At 38.6% G+C, this 17,410-nt stretch overlaps 1 protein-coding gene across 1 annotated transcript in view; it reads right to left on the reverse strand.

Annotated features, from left to right (window-relative positions):
• The window catches only part of RB1 (retinoblastoma 1), a 64,652-nt gene that overhangs the window by 13,963 nt on the left and 33,279 nt on the right, over positions 1-17,410 (reverse strand). The gene's annotated exons all lie outside the window — the stretch shown is intronic.

The raw sequence follows: 17,410 nt of genomic DNA on the forward strand, positions 1-17,410 counted from the left end.
AGAAATACTCTAAATTAGTACAAGCCAGTAGTCCACCAAAAGACATAGTCCCAAACTTCTCCATCTACCTGCGCCCGCCCTCCCTCCTCCCCACCATCCCCAATCTCTCCTGTGTCAGTAGACTTGGAGATCTGGTCCAGGGAACTGAGGTTTTGTTGCTGTTGTTTTTATTCAGCTGGAAGTTTTTTGTTGTTTCAAGTAAACGTGTTTGGCAGGGGAGGCCGTAGTTCTACATTATGAGCAGCTCCCCAATCCAGTTCACCTTATGGCAATGCAAGTGTTTGCATTTTGTCAAATGAAGAGACAGAAACGAGCAGCTGGAGGATGACATGAGATGCCATCTTCCAGTGGCAGTACCAGGGCAGAGAAAGGGAAGTCATGCCTCACAAATTCCCAGGTTTCGCCTCTAAAGCGGTCAACACCTCTTTGAACCCTTCTGCAGGGGTGATCCTGCAGAAGATCTCCAGATCTCCAGATCAGAGGCTTTGACGGGTTCCTTCAGGTAAGGCTCTTTCAAGAAAGTGCTGCCGTAGGGCAGATGGGAATGCAGTTACTGGCTAAACAACAGCTACTGAAAGTATGAATAAATGCTCAATTTTCACAGTGGAGAGAGGTTATCAGTGAAGTCTCATGCTCTCTGCTGGGACTGCTGCTTTTAGCATTCACAAATGACAGGGAAATGTGGCAGGGAAGAGAAAGCTGCTAGAAGCATAGAATTATTCAGTTTTAGGAAAAATAAACTCACTGCAAAAAGATCTCATGACTTTCAATGACTGGATCATAAAACAGCTATAACAGTCCATGATGATAAAAGTAAAAATAATGAACAGGGGAAAATGACCTTAACTTTACATTTCAAAAAAGGGCTTTAACGTTACTATTATTTAAAAAAAAAATAAAAATTAATGTGAGTAATTCTGAAAACACCAACTCAGCGCTCAAAAGTCAAAGCTTTTTAGCAAAATAATAAAACAGAGTTATCATTATGCCAGTATAGTAGCCCCTGGATTATCAGAGTCGCCAAACTAAATTATCAAGCAATAGGACTGAAAGCCAAAAGCCCGAAGGTTCAGCTGTGGAAGTAACTACTACAAAATGTGAATGTGGAAAATCCGCTTTCTTTCAAAAGGCAACTGCATACATAGGTCCACAAAGCACTACAGAATACAATAATCCTTAGTACATATTTTTTGCTGAGCATTATCCCAAAAAATAGCTTTGTAGACTTGTCCTCCACCTGTTTTTTTCCCCAAAGCAACTGCAATGAGCCTCTTCCAGATGGATCTGTGGTCTGCACTGGCAGTGGTGCTATAGAAACAAGCTATATCTGAAGTAATTAGCACGTTTATTATCTAGCTCCCCAGTGTAACCAGGCTTCAATATAACTAATTCTTGGACAGCTCTTACTTCTCCAGGTTTTTGAGGCAAAAGCCAAAGGTCTCAAAGACAAACTGAACTGATATCAGTTTTCCCCTCTCTGCAGGAGAAATCGTGTACAATTCATAAATTAAAACCCATCTGATGTGAACCATTTGACTGTTGGAAATTATTATGTATCAGTCAGCAACAAAATTTCCTGCCAAACATCTTGAGGCTGAGAATTGTATCAACAACCTTGAACTGTGAAAACACTACAGAGCGTGAAGACTTTTTCAGCACAGGAAGTAGGGAAGAGATGCTTTAAAGAACCATTACATTAACTGACATCACACAGTATTAAGAACAACACTTCTATAGTTATTTCCATATATGAAAAATTGTTACACTTAGAAGCAAAACAGCAGTCAAGCACTTATTTTCCTTAGAAGAACTTTTAGGTCACAAAATGCCTATCTCAGTAAAGAAAATTTATTTATGCAATTTATATCGTAACAATCAAACAGTTTGTCACAGTACGACATCACGCTTTCTAGCAGTTTCATTTCTAATTGACTTACACAATCCCAATTCCCAGAACAACAATTAAGAGAGCAGTTCCAGGAATTACTTTTCCAAGTACAAGTGGAGACACGACAACCAAGTGCCTTTGAGATTTTTGGTTAAAGCCAGTAATTCAGTTTCAAGTCTCATGTTCTTTCCAGTTTCTCATTAGCTGGACAAATTTAGGTACAACGTACAACCACCAACTCTCTTAGAACAGCTAAAAGTGGTAAGCGTGCCAGGAAACTTTGTAGACAGCAGTTTTTGAAAGAGCAGGGCAGTATCTTTTACCAACATAACCAAGGAGTCAACAAATTATGAATTGAACAAAAAAGGATACCACAGATAATCTGCAGAAGATGTGGATGAGCTGCTTGTACAGAAAGACCAATTCTCTAGAAAAAGTAACATTAGCTAGAGGCCAGTACATGTCCTGAAACCATTAAGAGCAGACTGCTCTATGATATTTAAAAGCAAAAAGGACTCCAAATATCTTGCAATGTGCTTCATATAATCTAAAAGAGAAAAATAAGACAAAGATACTGGAGTTCCAAAAACAATATGCCACGTTTCGTAACAAAATATGGCAACATGAGTATGAAAACTGTTTTATGCAATAGATTTATCAACCACTTTTAGAAAGTATTTCAGTCTGAATAAAATTACACATGACAAAGAAGAAATAACTAAAGTTGTAACAAAACGATGTGTAACAGCATTTTGGGCATAAACCCATCCCTTAAGAAGAGTTTTGATCTTAATTTGAGCCCACACTTCTGTGACTACCATTACAGAACATCTCAAGCTTGGTTACCCTGGTCTGTACCTAGCATTTGCTCAAGGCAGACAAAACCTGGTGGTCACCCCGTTGTGCTTAGCTTTCAAAGCAGAAGCATACACAGAGCTTCTGGGCGCCCAGTTGACAGAATTTAACAAGCTGTCTCCAATTAAACATTTCTGCCTTACAAGCAGTTATTTAACAATCAGACAAAGTACAGTATAATAGAGGTAAGGAGTCGTGCACTGGAAATCAGATTAACAAGAGAAGATTAAAAAAAGGCTTGGGGTAGTATTTAGTCTTCATTAAAAATACATTCTTCCCAATCTGAAAATAAATAATTGAATTTTGACAGTGTGATACAGAACAGTATAAAAATCGCTCAAAACATCCCAAACTTTTCAATAACTTGTCTGAACAGATCTGAAACAAAAACTTGGAAGACGCTGGTATCTATATTTTTTGATGTAACACTCGTTTCATACTCACTTTTTAGTAATTTTATAAATCTAGTATTTTAACATTTACTAAGTGTTTTTCCTACCGTTTTCTCTCAAAGTTTTGCAGCTAGTTCTGAGTCAGACACTATAGTGCTTTCTACTGAAAAGAAGTGCTGATCTCCTTATCGCCCCAGTTTTTTTCTGGTTATCACTTCACTCCCCCCCACTCCTCTTGTGGGCAATTTCACTGAACTCTGGACTACAGCATTAGTTGGCTTCCTTAACAACAAACTGTAAATTTGTATAAACATACCAGAAACAATTCTAAAATTAGTATGTCAGCGTTAGCTTTTCATAGATCTGAGTTGGAAAAAATATAACTAATATTGTCAAACATATGAGTATCCTTTAGTAAATGATGGGTGTCAGAAGTATCTTAGACTAAAATACGTGGAGTATCCATGGAGTTACTGTAGGATCCTTAAAAAAAGACTAAAGAAACCTTAATATAATGCAATATATCTGCTTAAGTTTTTTTCTAACACCAAAAGATGTAGCTCAGCTAGCAAAGAAGGGCAAACCCACTAAAAACGGGCAAAAAAAAATCTAAAGAATTTATATAAGATCTAAGTGAGTGTGTCTATGTGGTAAACTATACGTACAGCTATGGTCACTTGGACCTCAGTAACATCTGGAAGAAGTTCAAGCTAACATTTCCCCAAATTAGGCCAGTATTATTTTTCAGAAACTAAAATAAGACATGATATCCAGTGCCTTTTCTCATGGCCACACACAAAAACCTTTTTTGAAGACTGATAGTGAAGGCTAGCTCAGGCTCTGGAAAAACATGTTGGAAGGCAGAACATTCCCCCCTTAGATATTTAGAGCAAAACGATGCAGGAAATGACGGATTTATAGTGCTTTAAAACACTTTGTTTCCAGTTACACCGTAAGGTCAAGCCTTTGCTATGTTAATACAAGAGCCTCATCTAAAATGTCTGATTACTGGATGTCATAGAGGACAATTGCTGGTAACTACTTCATATAAAATAAGCTACCTTAATTCACCTCCCCAGTTTGGGAGACAGTAGAAAGAATGGTTGGAAATAATGACATGCTGTCATTCTGAATTATTTGACTAACAAATAATAGAAATGTACAGAGTTGCAGTACAGTCAGGTGTCAGTATCATAAAATTTTTGTTGCCAACTTACCCTTCTCATTTTTCGCTTCCTTCAAGCTTGTCAAAAATTAGACCGAGCTCTTTTTTTCCCTTAGCTGTCTGAATTACGTAAACTACAAGAGTAGAGCATAAAGATAAGTGACTTCAGAGAAAATGTGTTTGTGGACAAAAATGCCCAAGTGCTGAAGTACAAAAGCAAGTCAGATCCTGCTGATGTCCAGGGAAGCGACACAAATTTGAGTTTAAAACTCAGTGCACTTCTGTTTGGATGACTTCACAGGGATCTAGGAAAGCAATGTTAATCTTCTTCAAGTTTTAAAATCAAGTCATAAATAAACAAGATCATGGGGGTTTTTTTCTGATATACCACATACCAGATTCCCCACTTCACATTTGAACAGCACCGATGCAAAAACTTCCCTCCCTATGGGAAGGCCTTGTGCTACACATACATGCAGCGAAGGACCCATACTCACCATCCAGTCTTCCATCTACAGCCCCTTTGCCCACTCATTCTGGATCCTGAAGCCAGAATTGGGTTTGGAGGCTCCTTGCAAGACCCATGAGAGCAACCAGCTGCCGCAGAAGAAGGGCCTTACAAAAAACCGTGCCGGCCAAGAAGCACACACTCAACTCTGGACTTTAAAGAAAGGTTGCCCAGCTGAGACAGAGGCGTGTAGGTCTTGGGTCTTTATAAAGATAATGAGGAAGCCAACCCTCCTTTTAAAATGATAAAATTTTAGAAGTAACATATCCTAAAAGAATGTCAAAATTTTGAGAACACTTTTGATGCCTTTTTTTTTTTCGGTGCTCAGATATTCCTGAGAGTAGGGAGCAGATATGTTTACGAATACCAAGAAAGTTGCATGGCCTCTGCTCTCTCCTTCCTCTGTGCAACACTTGCTCCTTGACCACTTACCTTTCGGTTGTATTTCTACTGGTATATAATTAAAAACTGCAACACATACAGAAAAGAATGTACGTGACTCTCCCTGAAGTAATAAATCAGTGACGTTAGGCAATACATGAAGAGCACCTATCAACAAAGCAGTAAAACACACTTAGCTGACAAGGTACATTACATTACCAAGTGATCAAAATCTGTGTTTCCCTTGATTTCATTAAATTACACATATCCTGTTGTTTCCAAAAGAAAAATCTGAAATCCTTCAGTAACAAAGTGCTTTTCTATTCAAGTGCTCTGAATTTTTATTGTGAGAAACTCCTGGTCATTTGTAAACAGAGTAAAAACAAAGTTTCAAAGTTTCCGATGAAACCACTATGTTTTACATCCTATTTTGAGAAAATTGAAGTCTTTTGCTCCTAGTTTTACTTCCTGAAATTTAAGAAAAACTAAATTATCTTCTAAAGATTTTTTTTTTTTCAGTTGGACATTTTAGAAGAAATTTCACAGAAACATATTCCCACAGAAACCTTACATTTTGCCAATATGTTTTCCAACAAAAGGCATTTCAAAATCTTTCTGCTAGTACTGCATCAGGTTGTGGTACCTCCTTTAGTAATTTCAAAATTGCTAATCAGTGTTTTCAAAGGCATCATATTAATTTTAAAACTTGATGATCCCATGAACTACCATTCTGCATGATTTAATAGAAATATTTCAACTCTGTTTTACTGATGTTGCATACAACCATGTTGAACCTGGTACTGTTTACTTTCTGTAGCTTAAGCAAATCCACGAAGGCTGGGATGACTTGGAAGTTTTCCTCGCCCTCCAAGGAATTTGAAAGCACCAGGCTTATAGAAGCCTCCCAAAATGTTTCCTTTTAGCTCTCAAACTCCAGAGCGTGTAAAGGTTGCACATTACATAGAGAATGATGCAATTTGAAGTCTGTTGAATTTTACAGCTTCTCCTATTATTTGCACTAGAAAAACAAAGCTGAACTCTAGCTTAGCCTTTTCTCCTAAACCTACCTTTCATATACTTTCTACTTGGATCATCTGTTGTCACCAGCACACGATGCAATACTGAAGCTTAGCATGCTTGAAATGTATCAACGTGGAGTAAAATCTACCTCTCTCAGGCATGAAGACTTCAGCTACAGCTACGGCCTTGAGCCCAGCTATGGCAAAAGCAACTAAAAGTGCATTTTGATTGACAGGTCTGTGCAGGAAGAAGAGTGCACATTCACAGCATGGTCAAATGGATTAAATAAAGAGTTTCCAATCCCAGTTATACAGAAGTCCAAACATCTTTCTTCCTCCCACCAGAAACTGAAAATCAGTTTTAAGACAGGCTGGGGGACAGAAGCAAAGGGTTTGCTTTAAATTTTAAAAAAAACCAAACAACAACAACAACAAAAGCCCACAAAAAAACCCACAAAAAAAATCAGTTTTATCAACTCTAGTATAGAGGTGAGCTCTGAAAGGATTATCTTAAAAGAAGTGAAATTCCTATAAATTAAAAAGCCACAGCTACCACAGATTTCAGTTGTATTTTAATAAGGAAAACCTGCCTGCCTCAGAAAATACAGAGAATAAAAAGAGGACTTAAAACCACAAGTTGATCTTGAAATGTCAACACATTGCTTCTGGTAAGGAAACAGACCATTTTCACACTGACTTAGGTATATACATTTACGTTGTTCTGTTGGTCTATACATTCCATTGTTCTGCTATCTCAAAGGAAGACAGACAAAGAATGCAAGTCAAATTTAAAGGAGTTACTTTGGTTTGGATGCAATTTTACTCTGCTGTCTTCACTTTCACTGTAGAGAAAACGCCCATTTCTGCTTTTGGTTAGTGTAGTATCTGTTATGGGCAGCTCCACTGACTTCACTACAAATATACCCATATAAAACTCACATAGAAACCAAAGCAAGTATGTAAAATATTACAGTCCAACATGGGCCCACAAATACAGTAAAACAGCAGACAGAAGCCTTACATATAAGTATCCCTGTTTAAGAAAAGCTCATGCAAGGCACCTCAACTCAGAGGCAACAATTCATCAGTAGGAGTTCTGCTATGTAGACTTCTCCATTTTTTTTTTAAGTATCTAACAAGTTCCTCATTTGTCATTTAGTGGGCATTTTCTACAGCTATTCTGAAGCATATAAACCAATGACTAAGCCATAGTAAAAAAAAAAAAGACAGGTTTTAACATTTACTTCCAATGAAATAAGAGGCTGCAAATCGAGGCATTTCTGAAGTTAGACCCACAAATGACAATCTCAAAGAACCTGAATTCATCTCTCTGCTACCTGACTCTCTATTCTATCTGTTTTAACTGACATGAAGTACCTGTAGCACATTTGTCTGCAATTTTCCAACTCTCTAGATTGGTTGACGTGAGTCTTTAGACTGTAACATGACAAGGAAAATGGAAACCAATACCAATATTGAAGACAGCTGACCCAAAGCATCCACCATCCTGAAGTCAGTAAGAAAGCTTACAGCATCTTCAATGGAATCTAGATTGGATATTTGCCTTAAAAAGCTGTCACCCTTTATCACCCCTATTCATCTCAAATAGGAAAGCATGACTATGCACAGTATGTCTGTATTACTGCTCATTTTCATCCTCCTTTGTGGAAAAAATAATCAGGCATAAATGGCTCTTTTTTATTATATTATAAATATCAGTATTTCAAACCATTTACAAGAAAATAAATTACAGGGTAGTAGACCAGTAGCATAGATGTCACTCTTGTGCTCAGCAGAGGTTCTTAAATCTCACACAGCCAACAGTAAGTTAATGTCTGGCCAAGTAATAACGATTTGAAAACCTCAAAGTTGAACATTGTGCCGCAACACCTACAGCACAGTTTCGCAACTGGCTTACATCAGTTTAAGTGCACTGGTGCTTCTCTAAGTTACAGATCTGCACCTTCTTCTTCATCCCTTGCTGTAGCGTTAGCACAGCTATGACTGCGGAAATTACGTATTTGTTAGGATTAGTTTTAAATCAAATAGTTCTCATTCAGCTGAGTGCATATATACACACAGCACAAGGGAAGAAGGAGAGAGACCGACCTGAAGGGATGGCAGTAGGATTACTTGGAGCGACAGCCTGCATTTAAACTGTTTAAGTCAATCATAAAAACTATCAGAACCTAATGAATCCAAGAAGTAGAGAGAGACTTACAGTAAGCAGAAGTAGGACCTTTGTGGCCTTTCCTAAGTAACATCTACCTAATCTGCTCACTCTTATGCCCTGTCCCCGTATCAACCAACATTTTCTTTTTTTTCTTTCAAAGATGGAATCACCGGTAACTACTGAAACTTGGAGCTAATGACTTTCAATACTACTGCTTCTATCTCAGAGCTGAAGGACTTGTGTAGCCAAAAGTTAACTTTTTCCATCTATACTTCTGAACCACCAAACCACCACAGACAGCAGCTTAGAAAGTTGGACAAAACCCAGAAACTTGAGCGAGGGGTGTGCAGGACAGAGTACGCTGCACACCACTACCTGCATCTCGCTTGGCTGCCACCACTGGACGTACCTGGAGGAGCCAAACCCTATTGCACAGACAGCTCACTGGCAACTGCAAGGGAAAGCTTCTGTTCTCGATATAATGCCTTTTTCTGAGGCTAAACACCTTGTTTTGGAGGACTCACTCTCTTACAGTTGATGAGAAATCCCTCATAACAAGACCACTGGCTCAGAGCGTGAGACTTGGGTTCCAGCCTCCCCAATCCTGCCAGGGTCAAACCTACATCTCCCAGACAAACGCCTGGCCCCTTCCAGGAAGATTATTAACACAGATTCGAGTGAAAATGCTTCACCTGTGACAAATGTTCTTTCAATCAACCTTCAGACCTCTGCAGAAGCTTAGCTGATGGAAAAATGGCTTTTCCTTTTCTAACATACGTCTTTTGCATTTGAGAGCCTCACTCTATTCCTTCCAAGATTTCAGCAGAAAATTTTAAAATATCACGAGAAGCATGTCCTTTGTCCCACCTCCAAAGTTTTGACATTTCCTTTCTTACCTTCTAGGTATTAGCTGATTGCCACACTGAAAATACAACTGCTAAATGCGGTCAACAATGTAATAAAAAAGTTCACAAAGTACTGAATTCGTTTCATAAAACTTCAGGATACGGGCTGGAAGGAAAGAGCAGTTGCGGGGGGAAAGTCAGCTGAAGTACTTGTAATTGCTGTTTACCAGTACTAATGATATGCTAAATAATCATTTAAGTGATCTTACAATGCAGAATTTAAAGAGGTTATTTGCTGACTTACACATTTAGAAAGCAATAGTCCTTCACATTAATCAAGTCCAAGTCCTGCTTTTTGGCAGCTGGTCTCCCCTGACAAGCATTTTCCTGTCAGTATTTATCTACACTAATTAGCTCACTAGCTTGAACAACTCTTATGAAACGTTTTTTCCCTAACTTCTTACATTCCAGTTTTGTGAAGGAAACCAAATTAATACTATAGGTTTTGGGTTTTTTTAACTATATGAATTCACATAAATCTTATTGAATGACTATGGTAAATTCTTTCAATAGTTTCATAATGTTATCCTTTATAAAAAAAGAGAATAGGAATGTGACTGCAAGCTTTGTGCTGTCTCTGACAAATAAAGGTTAAAAACCTCTCGTACAAAGTCAGAGGCAGCCACCACAAATTACAAATGTCTTTCTACAAGTTCTGTTCCCCTAACCCGTTTCATCCTGTACGTTTGGAATAGCTTCCAAAATAATTAATGAAGCTTCTTCCATTTCCTTCCTATCATTCCTAGTATTTGCCCACTATAGCAGCTGATTATTTTTTTCCATGAAACAGTCATGTTTTGCACTTGCAAAGTATTTTGAGTAACAATTTTTAGTCATGGAACATTTGGCAAATTTCTGCCAACTCTAATTAAACTTTGAATTTCTAATCCTATGATTTAGAAAGTATAAGTTTGAGTAGCGCCAGAATTTGCCACAGTGTTAGGGAAAGCCATGTAACGTATTTCCTGTACATAAGGTGGAGAGAAATTTCAAATACTGACATTATTTCAATCTTGTTTGCAGAGTGATTGAATAAAGACATATTTTTTAAAAGCAAAAAAAAAATAAGCAAATGAAGTTCAGGAACTCAGGTATTTTGTTCTAATTAAGGCATCTCTCTTCCTACCTGACATCTTAGAAACTTCTTTCATCCTACTCCTATCCATTGAAAATCATGTTGCTAAGATGGTTTACTAATCCTTTTTCCATTTGCCTTCCCTCTTAACAATGTCAATGTCCACTTTTCAAGCTTTTCATCTTTATGATCCTTTACATTGCTTTTTAACTCTTCCCTTTTAAACCACTCAATGCACAGAGTAAAGCTCGAAAAGATTTCATGTTATCTAACATCTACTAGCCTACTGTAAGATCAACTAGACTTACTTACGTGTCATAATCATCTGATGTCTAACATACACTTCTAATGCACGATGCCATGCTGCCTCTTGTCCAGGGAACATACTGCAGTATACATAAAGAAGTTTTCCTGAATTAATCTATAAAGTGCAACTCCAAATATCACCTCAGGATGTACCTGGATACCTGTTATAAACTGCCAACTCTCCATGTCACGGTCCCTAACAAACATCTGTACAACGTCTAGTACGTATACTGTAGTGCCCCCGAGAAATGCTGTACTACACAGCAGCAGAACCATTTTCAATCCTTTTTCAAGAGTTTCTGAGCTTGCCAAGTGGGCTCATTAACTTACTCCAAAGATGCAATGGAAATGGTGATTTTGTTCTTTGTGCAAAGTAATTCCTCCCTTAAAGTGAGACTATGTAAAGGGTGAGAGGCTTAAATCAGCAACCCCTAACACACACACACACACACACACACACACTGTTCATAGCCACAGAAAATTAAGAATTTAAAGTTGAGGCTGCAGGGAGGGGTAAGTAAACGTGGCATTTCTTACCTGCACTTGCAGTATATATTAGAGGGAGGTGGGGGCCACCATTTTAAATGTATGAGATAACAAATGGACATGTTGATAACACCTTATCCAATCGTTGCTTGCTCCCTTTGGATACCTTTATCATCGCCTTCTCAGAAAAATTTATTTGCACATCAAAACATTTGAGAACGTAAGCAGAAACTGCTGCTGGGACTTTCCATGAGTTACACAAAAAATGCAACTCAAGAACCTTCATGCAAGTATTTATCAGTCATCTGTTAGTGGTCTAAACGATTGCTGTAACTGCTTATGTGTATTTACAATGCAAACAACCAATCTGCATATTCCATGATATTGTTTACATAATTCCAGGTAAGCCTAATGTGTTCATTAGCATCAACTGGACCTTTGAGATACCAAAGCTTCTGCTACTGTCAGACACTGCACATTTCTATTAGCGCTATCAGAGAAATTACTTTCAAACTTGCGGTATTGTGCTTTAAAAAAATTAATCCCATATTTTCAATCTCAGTCTCAACTATTGTGGTCAACAAACCAAATAATGCCAAAATAAAGCTCTAAAATGTAAGCAGAGGATAAATATAATATTTTCTGAAATGAAATATTCTAAAAATATCTTCAGAACTTGTATGACAAACTCCAGGACATGGTTCTGCACTTTTCTTCATCCCTATGCATGGGAAGCTTTTCCCAAAACCCTGCTCAAAAAAAAAAAAAAAACCCACCACTTTCATGAAAAATCAAAATGAAACAAGAAAAAGAATGTCAAATTAGTAGTATTTTTAAGATTTCCCCTATTTTCTTATTCTCTTAAGAAGTCCTCCTGTAAGTTAGAGTATTTAGAAAGCCTCCAGTAGACTTGTAAGTATTCCGAAGGAATGTACTACACTAAGGGATACTGCAACAACCGAACACAGTCCCAACAGCAGCACTTCAGATCTGAAATTCCACTTCAAAGGAGGGTTCTAGGTAGGAAAGCAACAGAATATACTTACTTGCCTCTGTTGCTTAAAAATTATTAATCAACACATGTTGGTTTTCCTTTCTGCCTATATCATCTTTTACACAGTATTCTTTAAGTAAAAACACGTTCTCTGTAGTCTGCTTCTCTTTATAATACGAGGTATATAAAGGACAGTAGAGGAAACAGCAAGGAAAGGACCTCATGTAACTAATTGAAGTGGTTCAGAGAACCTGCTTGCTCACACACGGACATACAACAAATTCTGTGAAGTGTTTCAGAACCAGAATTTCACTAAAACTGGCATTTCTTAAAGTATGATTGTCATACGCATTGCATATATTTTTAAGAACAAGGAACCACAGCAATCCGTTGTTCTCAATATATTTAGAGAGACTGCAACAACAATACCTTTGCTATACGTATATTTGGGTTTAAAAAGCCCTCCTCTTCATGAATCCAAAAGTAGAGGAAAAAAAAGGACTCTAGCAGCTTGAATTTATACAAATGGAGATAAATTGTTTCCTCTTTCTGCAAGCAGGAGAGGAGCAGTTGTGTTTCCTACAAAGGAAATTGAAACAATTCTAAAGAGAAACAAAATGCATTTCAAACACACAGGAATGAAGAACTCTCATTTTATTCTGAGCTTCCTTTTCCCTTTTTAAGCATTACACACATGGAGAAATTATTGTAATTTAGAGAACCTAATAGACTCACAGCCCAAACACTTTAGCTTCTCTTGCCCTTTTTTGTTTTTTTAATATTTGAAAGATTTTTGGCAGCTATGTATTAGAACATGGTTAGTAAAGCAAAAACTAATCAGGAAAACTGGTTCTAGGTGGTCAGTCAAACTTTCAGCAGAAAATATTTAGTTTTCTTTCAACTCTTACTTGTAATTTGTATGTGTTGTTTCATTTGCATTAAGCTAACAAGTTTCCTGACATGGAGGAGTCTTTAACTGGCTATGCAATAGTCATGCGGGATTAGTCCAGCTAGATAAAAATAGTCTGTTCATCACAAGTCTCATAATGCTCATTTAAAGACTTGCCTACTACACTGGAAAATGTCCATAGCTGGACACCATCATTGCACTTTAAGAAGGCAGTAAGCCACCTACCAGAAGCAGTCTTACAGCGACTTACGAGTGTCTGAGCAGGCAGCTCCTGAAAGGTAGCCGAGAAGGTCCAAGTTCCCAGCCCCGCTTTCTCTGTACCTACTTCCCCACAGACTTATGGAGTTGAATCAAGTGAATTTTCTTAATAGATTCTTGTGCTTGGCAGGAATCTAATCTAAAAATACAAAATTTTAATCTTCCTACATTTTTATTGCATTCACTAGCCACTGTAATTATCTCAATATCATATTTAATAAATGGTTCTCCATCCAAGGACTTCAAACTATGTTTAAGAATTAAGATGGCCTCACGTCCCGGTGAGGGAGCGAATGAGCTGTTACACGGAGGGAAGCTAAAGCACAAAGTCATAGAAAACCTTGCCAGGACTGGAACAGAAAATGTGTGGCACAGCTAGGAACAGATTTCCTGGCTCCCAGCCCTACCTCTCAACCATAATAAATTCCTTCCTGTACATACACATGCTCAAAGAGAAACTCCAGTAAATAGACGAAAAATGCTAAAACCCATGAAAATGGTTGGATAGATAATAACACTCAGGGCAAAGGAAATACCGTCCTGCCAGGGTTTGTCTTCACTGCAACAGGTAATGCAAGTTCTTTTGCATAAGCTTGCTTAACCAAAGTGAGAACAAACGCCTGTACCACGATACAGTCATACCTCTAAAAGCAGCAACAGTAGTTACAGAATAATGGAGGTACATCCACCCTTTTGTGCGTCTGACAACCTCAATTTAACAGTGCATACTCTGGCTTTGGAAGCACTGTAAGAATTTATTACAAAGTTATTAATGTTTAAGTTGTTTTTTTCCTCTAAATTAAGTAAGAGTTTTAGTAGTAGCATCAGCACCAGACTAAATGTGGTACACAAGACAAGTTCAAAATTCCTTTGACCTTTGACTACAACTCTTGTTTGATTCCACCACCGAAGACTAGGGTAACGCCAGAGGAAAACACACCACTGGCCAAAACAACTCCAAAGGCTTGGAAAGCTTTCCAATACTTGTTCTATTTCAGTGAAATATTTCTTTACCACTTAACTTCTGAATTTAGGGGATCCTGCCCCAGTGTCCTAAATGAGTGCAAGTATCCAAGTCTATGGCACCTAGGGGTAGGAGGAACTGGCAGCTGTTGGTGGCAGAGCCCTACAGCCGCTCTACTAGCACACTGCTAGGGTTAGAAGGACTTCTCCTTCTGACCCCCTGTGCAACGCTGGAATAGGTTTGCCACACAAATCCAAGATCGCTCAAGGGTGTAAAGGTCCTAGGTATCTAAAGTCGGATATCTAAACCCACATAAGCAGAGTTAAGTGGTAATCGACCGAAGGAGTGTATGAAATCTGTTCACTGCTGAAGTGAGAGATGATTTCAAGCGTCTCATCAGCTCTGAGCTTTAAGGACCCGAAGCCTCCTCTGCCTTTGATGCCTCTTCAAGAGCCACAGGAAGCCTGTTGATGGAAACGCAGCCTTTGCTCATCTAGCACTAGCAACAAATGACAGGTCCTAACTCATTCCTGTCGCTGATGCAGAAAGGCAGACTTACACATGCATCTCCTTGCAGCGGCAATATCGTTTGCTTTGGAGGAAGAAAAAGCCCCTCAGAATCCAGGGCCCTCCCTGCAGCTGCTTCTTCCTGCCTACCCCCCCTCCCCATCCCAAAGGAAAATTCCTGCTGAAGGAGCATAAGCAAGGTCATTACCACATCAATCCTTCCTCCGTAACAACTGAGAAACTTTTTTTCTTTTTAAAGTGTTGGGGCTCACTGAAGGCTTTTCGAAATCTGACATGAGCCCAACATCTTGAAGTGTGATCCAACGAAAGGAAAGCGTGCGATGGAGCTTCCTCCCCGCTCACGCTGGAGCCCGGCCAGAGGGCAGAACGCTCTCCGCTCCCGCAGCTCGCCCTGTGCTGACGCACGTTCTTCAGCTCGGAGAAGCTCGCACAAATTAAAAAGCTGCTTGATAACAACCAGCTGCCTCTAAATTAAGAACATGGGTATGCAATTCACCTTTGCCATTCACGTTTTTACACTAAAATGACTCAAACTGCCCTCTCAGTCATATATATACCTCCTCACTGAAACGTGACACAAAGTAAAAACCTGTCAACTCAGGGTTTTCAAATTTTGTTCTGCAGGTGGAGAAACCCTGCAGCTGAATGCTATTTCTGGAAGTATACAAATATCATCTAATTCTTCAAGCGCAGGTACTGTTCTGCACCAAAAGAGGTGCAGGGGCAAAAGAAAGTCCCAAAGCCAATAAAAACATACACCCAATCCCCTAAAATACATCTCTGAGTAGTGCCTGCGTTCGTAACCGGAGCAACACCACGGGCCACAGCGAGGCAGGGGCTCTGACAGGCAAACTGAAGGCTGGGGATGCACCTCCACGACTGCTCTAAAACACACGTACCATGGTAAAATGGACAGTGCCCCTGGTCAGACATCCTCACCCTGTCTCTGTTCTCCCACACCTTTGCCCAAACGGAAAATCAAGAACTAACGAATAAGAGAGACATATTCATTTCCATTAGTTTCTCTCTCTAAATGTGAATTATTGCTTGAGGTTTTGACAGGTGATGTCAAATTTCTGTACTTCAGGGATTGTCATTCCAGTAACTGAGCCTGCCCCACACCGTTTTCCTGTGCAAACAAAGCCAGAGCAGGAAAACAGCTCAGAGCTCCCAAGGCTTGATGCAGAACTCAGGGACACTTGCAGGAAAACTCTCCTTTCACCATGCAAGGCTGCCAGGAATTAGAAACAAAATTTAACCACAGGTGATGACTGCTTTTTGTGAGGAAAGCCAGGTAAGGCAACTTTATGCTAAGGTACAAGTTAAGCTGGACACACAAGAGACTCTGCCAAGCTCACATTTTCATTTCTTGCTGACTTAGACGTGTAAAACGCACTACGCTTTCTGATTAAGTATGAATTTCAAAAATAGCCAAAAAGGTTTCTTGTGGTTACAGCCTATTGAAGTGAAACTCCTTGATTTCACCTCAAAATCCAGGTGAGAGTTTCACAGGAGAAACTTATCACGAAAACTTGAAATAAATATGCAAGATCCATTTTTGCATGTTTCTGAATTTTGTCTGACATACCTTACATTAAGAAACTATGCTAAAACCCTGTGAAGTGCAGTTATTTACTCTCCTTTACAGCTGACTAGAAAGGTTTTGCCCAAAGCCTTGCTTAGGTACAACTGATTAAAATCTAGTTCAAAAGAAGCATGCCACCCAGCCAGATATGAAGAGATTTGTTATTCTAAGACTTAGAAATAGACTGGTTTTGATGCCAGAAGTGAGTCTATCCAAGCTGTTGTTAAATAAATGAGTCTGTCTAAATGAGATTTATCTCATATCTGCCCTTAAAGGTAGTAAGAGCTGCTTTTTTAATATTTGCTTAACAATTTAATTAGTTAAAACATGTTTTCATTTCATTAATCAGTGACTAATAGGAGTATTTTGTGCATGTGTGATAACTGCCCCCCTTTAAATCAGCAGAAACAATTGCATAGTGCAGTATTTATTTTGGCATATTAATTCTGTGCTTACACATTGAAAAAAATGCTTTCTGTACCATAAATTTTTAAAAAATTGAAGCTTTTTTTTTTAAAAAGCACCATCTTTCTGATTAGAAATAAAGCTTGGGATATGCTTTCTAATACAGACCAAGTTAAAAATTTCTCCTCCTACTGCAAAACATCTCAGTCCTGGGAATGTCCAAGAGCAACCCACAGGTTCATAACCTTTATGCCTCTCTCTTTCAGTAATTATTTGGTGAAATTATTTACATACCTATCAATGTTACTTTGTCCCTCCTGAGGCTTGTACTGGTGTATTGAGGGAATCGAGATAGAACTACTCAGCTGATTTCTGGTGGTGATTAACGTGTTATCTATCACAAGCAAAGCTATCTATCAAAAAATGTTATTTCAATCCTACATAAAACATCAAATCCCACAATTACTACTGTCTCCGAAGAAAAACAGGAATCTTAAGGCGTGGGAGTTATTCAGACCCTGAAAAGTCTCCTAACTGAAGAAAAAGATTTTGCGACGAAGCTTTTGGACTCCAGCAACGTTGACAAAGGAACTTTCAGGCAGTATGGAAAGAG

The sequence above is a fragment of the Cariama cristata genome, unplaced genomic scaffold (assembly GCF_000690535.1).
Source record: "Cariama cristata isolate BGI_N322 unplaced genomic scaffold, ASM69053v1 scaffold2114, whole genome shotgun sequence".
Classification (NCBI taxonomy): Eukaryota; Metazoa; Chordata; class Aves; order Cariamiformes; family Cariamidae; genus Cariama; species Cariama cristata.